This window comes from Zingiber officinale, chromosome 2A (genome assembly GCF_018446385.1).
Source record: "Zingiber officinale cultivar Zhangliang chromosome 2A, Zo_v1.1, whole genome shotgun sequence".
Taxonomy (NCBI): domain Eukaryota; kingdom Viridiplantae; phylum Streptophyta; class Magnoliopsida; order Zingiberales; family Zingiberaceae; genus Zingiber; species Zingiber officinale.
The window spans coordinates 171,490,838-171,502,249 of record NC_055988.1 but is presented as its reverse complement, the minus strand read 5'-3'; positions in this window follow the sequence as shown (position 1 = coordinate 171,502,249).

Below are 11,412 nucleotides of genomic sequence, written 5' to 3'. Positions count from 1 at the left end.
TAGGTTTAGAGCTAGTGGTGACTTGCTCCTATCAAGCTTTAGAATTCAGTGGGAGAATCATTTAATTAAAGACCTAATTAAATAATCTGAGTATGATATTTCTCTGCATTTTATTGTTGTAGATCAGCATGTCATCTAGTACGTAGAAGACACTATCTCTGTGATCTGTCCTTGATAAGGACAAGCTCAATGGAGCTAATTTCCTATACTGGTATAAAACGTGAGAATAGTTCTCAAGAATGAAAGAAAAAAAAGAAAGAAAGAAAGAAAATTGTACGTCCTAGAGCAGCCTATTCCTGAAGTACCCCCTGCTACTGCCACTAGAGCTGATAGGGATGCTTACAAGAAGCATCAAGATGATGCATTAAATGTGTCATACCTTATGCTCACCACCATGAACTCTGAGCTTCAGAAGCAACATGAGAACATGGATACTTATGATATGGTTGAATATCTTGGACAATTATATCAAGGACAAGCAAGACATGAGAGATTTGAGATCTCTAAAGCACTGTTTCAATGCTGAATGTAAGAAGGAAGTCCTGTAGGGCCATATATACTCAAAATGATTAGGTATGTAGAAAACCTGCAGCGATTGGGATTTCTATTAGGCCAAGAATTGGACACTGATCTTATCTTGTAGTCATTGCCCGATAGCTATAGTCAATTTGTCATAAGCTATAACATGAATGATGCCTGAAATGTTGAGCATGTTGAGAACTGTTGAACTCAACCTTAAGAAGGCAAAGCCTAGTACCATTTTGATAGTGTCTAAGGGCAAAGGCAATTGGAAGCCCAAAGGTAAGGGTAAGACTCAAGCCAAAGGAAAGGGCAAGACTCATGCATTGAAACCTGAATGTGGGGTTGTTAAGGAAGGAACTTGCTTCCATTGTGGTGAGACCGGACACTAGAAGAGGAAATGCAAGTTATACCTAGAGGAACTGAAAAGAAAGAGAAGTGAGACTTCTGCCTCAGGTATATATGTTATAGAAGTCAATTTGTTTATTTTTCTTCACGGATATTAGATATCGGATGTGCATCTCACATTTGTACTAATGTGTAGCGGCAGAGAAATAGTAGATCATTGACAAAGGGTGAAGTGGACCTACGAGTAGGCAATGGTGCATGAGTTGCTGTTATTGCTGTAGGAACATATTCCTTATCTTTGTCCACTGGGCTTGTTTTAGAACTTGAAGAGTATTGTTATGTGCCTATCTTGACCAAGAACATTATTTCTGTTTCTTGTTTGGACAAGAAAAGTTTTTCATTTGTAATAAAGGACAAATGTTGTTCCATTTATTTCAATGAAATGTTCTACTGTAGTGCACATCCTGTGAATGTACTCTATATTTTAGACTTTGGCAACCCAATCTATAACATAAATACCAAACTATTCAAGTCTAATGATTTTGAAACAAACATATCTCTGACATTGTTGGTTGGGTCACATAAATGAGAGTCGCATATCTCAACTCCATAAAGATGGACTTTTGGACTTATTTGATTTTGAATCATATGAGGGATGCGAATCTTGTCTTCAAGGCAAGATGACTAAGACTCCATTTAGTGGACATAGTGAAAGGGCTAATGATCTGTTAAGACTCATACATACTGATGTATATAGCCCTTTCAGAATAGCAACTAGAGGAGACTAACATTACTTCATTACTTTTACTGATGATCTCAGTAGGTATGACTATGTGTATCTGATGAGACATAAATCAGAATCCTTTGAAAAGTTCAAAGAACTCAAGAATGAAGTACAAAACTAACTTGGTAATAGTATTAAGATGCTTCGATTCGATCGAAGTGGGGAATACCTTAGCCAAGAGTTTCATGACCATCTCGTTGAGTGTGGGATCATATCTCAACTCACTCCACCTGGAACACCATAATGGAATGGTGTGTTAGAAAATGAGGAACCGTACTTTATTAGATATGGTACGATCTATGATGAGTCATACAGATCTTCCTACTTCCTTCTGGGGACATGCTCTAGAGATGGCTACTTTCACACTTAACCGAGTTCCATCCAAGGTCGTCATAAAGACACCATATATAATATAGACAGGGAAAAGTCCCAAGATATCTTTTATGAAGATTTGGGATTGTGAGGCTTACGTTCGACGACAAGTATCAGATAAATTTAGGACTCAAATCAGATAAGTGCTATTTTGTTAGATATCCCAAGGAAAGAAAGGGATATTACTTCTATAATCCCACACAAGACAAAGTGTTTGTTGCCAGAAATGATGTATTTCTAGAAAGGGAATTTATTTCTAGAAAAATTAGTGGGAGTGAAGTCGATCTTGAAGAAATTTAAGATACACAAACTAGCACTGACACCTTGATGAAAATTGAACAAGTACCACAAGATGTTGTGGATCATGATTTTGTTACACAGCAAGAAGTTGTGGAGCAACAACCTGTTCAAGTAGCACATGCTCTACGTAGATCTGATAGGACTCGTCGTCAACCTAAGAGATATTCATTTCTCTTGTATGACCATGATGATGTAGTGTTTATTGGTCTCGATGAGCCTACATCTTATCAGGAAGTTGTACAGGGCTCAGATTCTGAGAAATGGCTAGAGGCCATGAGATCCGAAATGGAATCCATGTACACTAATCAAGTATGGACTTTGCTTGATCCACCTGAAGGGATCAAACCCATTGGGTGTAAGTGGGTCTTCAAGGTGAAGACTGACATGGAAAGACATATACCTATAAAGGTAGATTAGTAGCTAAAGGATTCAAGCAAATTCATAATATAGACTATGATGAGACATTTTCACCAGTTATGATGCTCAAATCTATTCAGATCATGCTTGCAATTACAGCTTACTATGATTATGAGATCTGACAGATGGATGTCAAAACTATATTTCTTAATGAAAATCTACTCGAGAATGTGTGCATGACACAATCTGAGGGTTTTGTCGATCCAGAGCATGCTGGAAAGATGTGTAAGTTGCAACAATCCATTTATGGATTAAAACAAGCTTCTAAAAGCTGGAATCTTCGATTCGATGATACGATCAAAACGTTTGGTTTCATTAAGAATGAAGATGAACCTTATGTCTACAAGAAGGTTAATGGGAGCATAGTCATCTTTCTCATATTGTATGTAGATAACATAGTTTTCATTGAAAATGATATCCCTACTCTTCAGTCAGTGAAGACTTGGCTTGAGAATTGTTTCTTAATGAAGGACTTAGGTTAAGCTGCCTATATTTTAGACATCAAGATCTATAGAGATAGATCCAGGTGATGGCTTGGTCTAAGCCATAGTATATATATATTGACAAGGTGCTTAAACAGTTTGCCATGCAGAATTCTAAGGGATTTCTGCCGATGTCACATGGTGTGAGTCTTTTGAAGACTTAATGCCCTTCTTCTAAGGAAGAAAGGAACTGCATGGATCAGATTTCTTATACATCTACTATAGGGTCTACATGACCGCCATGTTTTGTACTCATCTAGATGCCTCGTATGCGTTAAGTATAACGAGAAAATACAAGTCAAATCCAGGTGAAGGTCATTGAACAACAGTCAAGAATATTCTTTAATACTTAAGAAGAACTCAAGATTATTTTTTGATCTTTGGAGGTGATAAAGAGCTTACTGTAAAGGGTTACAATGGTGCAAGCTTCCAAAATTGGCAAGAACGATTCTAGATCGCAGTTAGGGCATGTATTTTACTTAAATAGTGGTCTTGGGTATTTGATACTACAACGATTCCATCTCATTCAAGGGATCATCGATATATGAGATATGAGGATATGCAGAGAACCAAACAATGTTAACATTACGGATCCTTTGACCAAGGCTATGGCACCAAGGAAGCATGATGGTCACACTAGGTCAATGGATATTAGATATTTCAGTGATTGACACTAGTGACAAAAAGAGATTGTTAGTATAAGCACTAAGAGGCAATCAAGAGTTGAATGACTTAGGACATTTTGTATCATATTTTATTATTTCATTAGAAGGCAAAGGTTATGGTTATTATATTTATTTCAGTTCAGTGCCAAATGAATAAGTATAATAATGTCCTAGAGTAGAAGGTTATAATCTGTAATATATCAATTGGTTGAATTGATAGTGAGATATTGTAGAGAACGCTACTCTAAACTATTCCTAGTCAAGCATTAATATACAAGGACAATATTAATGCGTTGAGACTAACATATTGGTCAACGGATGACTTAATCTCACAAGTCATGGATATGAGATATCAGGTTGACACATGAGTATATATTAGATAATATATACTGAATGACCCGTCATGAGAATGCTTCATGGATCATTATATGAGTGTCATAAACATTCTCATGTGACTATTGGTATGAATAGTCTTTAGACCTGAAGTCACTACAGTTTCCTACATAAGGAGTTGTGTACTTTGGTTTCGTCAAACATCACTGTAATAGGGTGGACTATAAAGTCAATCACTGGGTATGTAATAAATTATGCGGAGGGATATGAGTGATGTAGATGAGATCTATTCCTTCTATATGACGGAAGTGATATCTGTGGGCCCCTTGATTAGTAGGACACAAGAATGTATGGTCATACTCAAATGAGTCAATATGAGATATTGAGCTTATTTGTTTAGTGTGCCTACTTAGAGATCAAGAAACACAAAGATTGATAAGAGGATGACACGGTCTATGCCTCATTGATCAATCTAGATATCAAGGATAGAGGGATTAAGTCATACAAAATAATAGCCACGGATAGGTTACATCGGATCTCAACTTTCTCGTCACTTGGGTAGCAATGATGCATTGCTAGATGCCACTCATTGCTTATATATCACAACTATTGATTTGGATACATTGCCAATATTACAAGAACCTATTGGGTCACACACAAAGAACATGTTGATTTGGAGATGAGTATTTTAGTTTGACTAAAATACTAAGGATATTAAGAATAATGGGTAAATCCAAAGTGTTGGTGTCATCTTAGTGGTGATTGGTACTAGTTTTAGTGGGAGATTGTTAGTAATTGGCCCTAAGAGCCAATCATGAGATGATTAGGCCTTTTGAGTTACTCATTGAGTTAGACTCAAATGAACTCACTCGTTGGATTGAGTCCAATCCGAATTAGACACATTGGATTAATAAGTTAGACTCAATGGGTTAGATTTATTAGGTTATTGGATTAATTGTTAATCCAATATAATAAATCCAACCCATTAAGAGGAATACAAAGAGATAAAAACCCTTCGTATTCATGGGATGAATATAAATAGGTTTTTGGATTTATTTTTCATGTGAATTGAAAATGAGATGAAAAGTGTGACTTTTAGACTACCCTCTTCTTCCTCCTTCGTCCTTGGGCAAATTTTTGCTCTTGGCCGAACCATTTTTCTTGCTAGCACAAGAAGATGGTTCTTCTCCGAAGGCTTCATTCGTGCGACGAACGAAGGATGTGTTCGTGTGGATATCGTAGAGGCGTGGGTGGTTGATCGCGCTGAGATCTGGATCCAAAGAAAAAGTTACTGTCAGGATTGCGAAGGGCACGCAACAAAGGTATACCTCTCATGTAAAACTTAGTATATGATTGTTTTCTCCTTCGCATGGATCTTCTGGAGAGGATCTAGTTAATTTTTCGCTGCGCTTAAGCATGTTTAGGGTGGTAGATTCTTACAAAATCAACAAAATACAGATCCCACTACCTTGCCGAGTGGATGAGTCGTCGACGTTTATTTTCCAAGTTACATCTGACTCATTGTTTTGGACATCTGTGACGAAATCAGCAAAGATCTGGCCTTTGATCGCCATCCTGGGCTGATATTGGATGTCATAGTCACTTAACTTGGTCGTCCACTTAATCATTAATCCAGATGCCTCTGGGTTAAGAAGGACCCTTCCCAGGGCGCTATTGGTCATCACAATGATTGGATGTGCCAAGAAGTATGGACGGAGTCTCTGAGCGACTAGCACCAAGACATACGCTAATTTTTCGAGACAAGTGTAGCGGGATTCTGTATTTTTCAATATATGACTCAAAAAATATACGGGTTGTTATTCATCGCCATTCTGCGTCACTAATGTCGAGCCAACCGCGTACTTGGTAGATGACATGTAGATCTAGAGTAGCTCGTCAGTGCTCGGCTTGGCCAATACAGGCAAGGAGTTGAGGTACTCCTTGAGCTCTCCCAACGCTTTGTCGCACTCCGTGTCCCATTGAAATTTTGTAGCTCAACGCAGCACCTTGAAGAATAGATGGCTTTGGTCGGATGACTTGGAAATGAACCTTGACAAGGTGGCGATCCGTGCAGTCATCCATTGGGCCTCCTTCAAGTTGCGGGGCGGGGGCATATCCTGTAGCTCCTTCACTTTACTCGGATTGGCCTCCATGCCCCATTCGATGATGATGTACTCGAGGAAGCGGCCACTCTTCGTATCAAACAAACATTTACTTGGATTCAGTTTTATCCCATATACCCTTAAGGTTTGGTATGTTTCTTCGATATCTGCACAAAGATCAGTAGCTCGGAGGGATTTTATCAATATGTCATTGACATATACCTCTATGTTACGGCTGATCTACCAACAGAACACTTTATTTATCAGCCTCTAATAAGTGGCGCAGGTGTTCTTCAATCCGAACGACATCATGTTGTAGCAATACGTTCCGTTAGCCTTGATGAAGCTGACCTTCTCCTAATCCTCCCGGGCGAGCGGCACTTGGTGGTATCCTTGGTACGCATCGATTATGCAGATCAGCTTGTAGCCTGCTATAGAGTCTACCATCTGATCGATCCTGGGCAACGGGTAGAAATCCTTTGGGAACACTTTGTTCAAGTCACGAAAGTCGATGCAGACCATCCACTTATTGCCCGGCTTGGCAACTAGCACAGCATTGACGAGCCAGATCGGGAATTGGACTTCCCGAATGTACCCGACCTCCAGTAATTTTTCGATCTCCACCCGGATGATCAGGTTCTGCTCTGCGTTGAAGTCCTTCTTTTTCTACTTCATGGGCCTAGTGTCTGATCAAACGTGAAGCTCGTGTTGAGTCACGCTCGGCAAGATACTAGGGAGCTCATGTGTCGACTAGGCAAACACATCGTAATTTTGTCTAAGGCAAGCGATCAACTCTGCCTTCTTTTCATTCTCCAGGTCAGTAGCGATGAAGGTGATCACCTCCGGCTAGCTGTGGTGGATCTAAACCTCTTCCTTTCATCATAAACTATCATAGGAGTTTTCTTTGTGATAGCGTTCACCTCCAAGCGCAAGTTCTTCCGAGCGGCCCTTGCTTCAAATTTGACCATATCTCGATGTAGCATCGCCGAGCGGCCAACTGATCGCCTTTGACTTCACCTACCTCATCATTCATCGGGAATTTGATCTTCTGGTAAAAGATGTGCACCACTGCTCGGAACTCATTGAGTGCTAGTCGACCCAATATGATGTCGTAGGCCGACGGCGTGTCCACCACAATGAAATTTGTCATCCTTGTCCTTTTCAGCAGCTCCTCCCCGAGTGACACGACCAGGCAGATTTGGCCGATTGGCAACACTTCTTTGCATGTAAATCCGTAGAGTGGAGTCATCATGGGAAGCAAATCAGTCTGATCGATTTACAGCTAATCGAACGCCTTTTTTAATATAATATTCACCGAACTCCCTATGTCAACAAAGGTTTGATGAATAACGTAGTTAGCGATTACCGCTCAGATGATCAGCGCGTCGTCATGAGGGATCTCCACTCCCTCTAGGTCCCTCGGGCCGAAGCTGATCTCGGGTCCTGTGGCCCTCTCCTTGTTGCAGCCAACAACGTGGATTTCAAGTCACCGTGCGTGCGACTTCCTCGCCCAGTTGAAATCACCGCTGGTTGGCCCTCCGACGATCATTCCTATTTCACCCCGAGTGACGTTGCTCCTGTTCTCCTTCTCTCAAGATGATGACCTGCTTCCTTCGGTAGATGCTCGGGCAGGACTTGGGTTCCCTCGCTAGGGTTGATGATGGTGTGGCTCAACCGTCGTCCTTTCTTCTTCCCTTTACTCGGTTGATCGGCGCTTGTGTCTCTGTTCAGGAGATGGTGATCGACGGTGATACCCCCTCGGGGCTGGCCTGCTGGCTATCGGCGTCAGGTCGTAGCAGTCCCGAGTGTTATGTGTCGTCGACTGATGGAAGGAACAAAATATTGGCGTCCATATTTTGCCTTTTGCAGCCTTTGGGCAACCAGCTGCCACATGCTGCACGACATGCGTCCTGGGCTCATGGTGTGACTAGGTTCCTCCCGATCAAGGCCCCTTGGGGGGTTCATGGCTACTCGGTTGTCGCCGTTCAGATGCTCTTGTAGGTTCAACAGGCGTCTTCCTCCTCTTTACCCCTGGGCATCTTCCATGTTGATGTATTTTGTGGCATTTCTTTACGGGTGGTCGAAGTCCCTTGGCGGCTTTCGAATGAGTGATAGGAAGAACTCGCCCTCGGTGAGCCCCTGGGTGAAGGCATTTACCAGCACGTCTAAGGAGACCGCTGGGATGTCCATGGCCACCTGATTAAAGTACTGGATGTAGGCCCTCAATGTTTACCTGGGCCCCTACTTCAGTGAAAACAAATTCATGCTTATTTTCTGATGACGACGGCTACTGGTGAAGTGGTGTAGGAATGCCGCTTGGAAGTCCTTGAAGCTGTGAATTGATCCATCCGGCAACCTCTTGAGCCAATGTTGTGTTGACCCGGAGAGAGTGGTGAGAAAGACTCGACACTTCACTCCATCGGTGTACTGATGAAGTGTTGCCGCATCGTCGAATTTGGCCAAATGGTCATCCGGGTCGGTAGTTCCGTTATACTCTCTGATCACTAGCGGTGTGTAGTGCCTTGGCAGAGGGTCGTTCAGATTTCCTTGCGAAAATTACTAATTGATCCGCTCGGACGAATCATCCTCCCTAGGTGCCTTCACTTTCATTGCGTCTCGAATGAGCACATCATCTAAAGAAAACCCCCGGTCCTTGTCCGCTCAGCCTCATTCCTTCGATGGAGTTCTGAACAACGCTCAGTGGAAGGGAATAGGCGCATTGGGCGCTTCCCCATATGTGTCGGTAGGCTTCTTGTTATTCCCTCGAGCGGATACTTGGTCTGCTCGATCACCACGTTCAGCCGATCAACCAATGGTTGATGTTGTGGGTTCCTATTCTTGGCGCTCCACTATTTTGGTCGCTCGGGTTTGTACCAGCATGTCGAGTTCCTCCCGTGTCAGCGTCACCATGGTGAATCATCCAGCATCCTCCATCTTCTCGTTCGGATGCAAGCTACGTTCCCACAGACGATGCTAAAATAATCCTGTCCGAAAGCGGGAAGGTGAAAAACTGGGGATGTGGCGGCTTCTCTAACCGACTGTAGACCTCGCTCCACTCTGGAAAACAAGTAACATCAATGCCGAGCCAGGGAAGGGGTCCTCGGCGTTGTCCTTCGACGCTCAAGTCAGTCACCGGAAGTAGAGAAGAAGTGGAGCAACATTAGAACTAGCACCAAAAAGTAATGACACGTACCTTTGTCGGTGATGGACCCCCCTTTATATAGAGCCCTGGTGGGCGACGTGCGTGCTTCTCGAGGCATGGACACGCTCTCCAATATATCCTATGAAATGACCTGTCAGGAAAGTACCTCTAACAACATACCTTAATGGAGCATGCATATCCCTAACGAGACGGTAGAAGCTTCCGTCATACGATCCACCGGTCGACCATGCCTCGTGTCAGCGGCACTACCTCCCAAAAGGATATCGAGAGATACTACAGTGGTCCCATTGCTTGGCCGAGCAGGGAGCCGCTCGGCTAGGACTTCACTCCGTCCATGGCTAGGTCTCGCTGCTTGGCCAAGCAGGGTAACCACTCGACCGGGACTCCTCCGCTCTGTCGACCTCAGTTGCTCTTCTGTGTGGTGGCTGTGTAGTAACCTATTCTCCCCCATTTGGACCAGCTATCCAATCTCCCTCGGCATCCTGCTACTCTATATTGAGCATCGACTATCTTACGTATCATCCCGAGTTGGACTAGAGGTCTGCTCGGACATGTCTCCCGCTGGTTGGGCCCTAACTGCCCAACTGGCCATTGCAATTATCCTCCGTTCTTTCCTTTGACACATGGACTTTGACCATCTTGACTTTGACCTCCACCCTGACAGTTGACCCTGTACCAGGTAGGCCTCCCTCTATCACCAGATTACTCTTTAAACTTCGTGGGTACCTAATTATAGACATCACTCAATGATGGTGGTAAAAAGTGATTCATTCATCTTAGCGCCTCCGTCAGTCCGTCCTCAGGCCAATACAAAAAAGGTAAATCATGGGTGACTACGAGTCTTAGGAAGTTAAATAAGAATTTGACCTCTAAACCTAATAGTGATAATACTAATTGATCCTGTCTGAAAGTCGAAAAGATGAATGTTGGGGGTGTGGCGCTCCTGCTGACATTTGATGGACTTCGCTCCCGCCTGCAACACAAGCAGCGTCAATGCCGAGCCAGGGAAGCGGCCTCCGGCGATGACCCTCCGACGCTCAAGTCAGTCTCCGGCAAAGCAAGAAGAAGCAAGAACTATAGCGCAACAGTAGAAATCGTGTGTTAAAACATACCTCCGTCGATGCTTGGACCCCCTTTATATAGAGCTCCGGAAGCGAGCGTGCATGCTTCCTAAGGCGAGCACGTATCTCAAAGCTTTTCCTGAAAAGATGTGTCCCTGACATAGTACCTTAACGGGTCGAGCATATCTCTGAAGTGATAGTGGAAGCTTCTGTCGTACGATATTCTGTCTAATCATGCTGCCTGTCAGCGACACTAGCTCCCAAAAGGATGTCCAAAGATATCCTGCCGTGTCTGTTGCTTGGCCAAGTGGAATGGCTGCCGGCTAGAATTCTGCTATGCCTGCGCTACTTGCTGTCACATCGAGTGGGATAGCCGCTCGGCTGAAAGTCCACTGTCCAAGTGTCGTCCGTTGCTGGGCCTAACGGGATAGCCGCTCGGCAAGAAGCTCACTGTCCACATGCTCTATTGCTAGGCCGAGCGGGATAGTCGCTCGACATGCAGTTCACTGTCAGCGTGCTCGTCTGATGTCGAGTCTGCTGCTAGGCCGAGCGGAGGAGTCACTCGACTCGGCTTCTGCACGTCCCTTGAGCGTCGGTTTAATTATTCCCTGTGTCGAAGACGATGGGTCGATTCTTGAGCCTCGGTCGGAGTATGTCTCACCCAATTGGCCAACACCGTCCATCCGTTGACCATCTTATCTTTGACCTCCACCGCAATAATGAAATGGAGTTCCTCATTATCACCTTATCACTAATATATACTAACCAACTGTCCCTCCCAAAAAGACAACATCACTCAATGATGTCTCTAAAATAGGTGATTGCCACTTTGGTTTAGGTTGATTTCTATTTTTAGGGTGGCATTT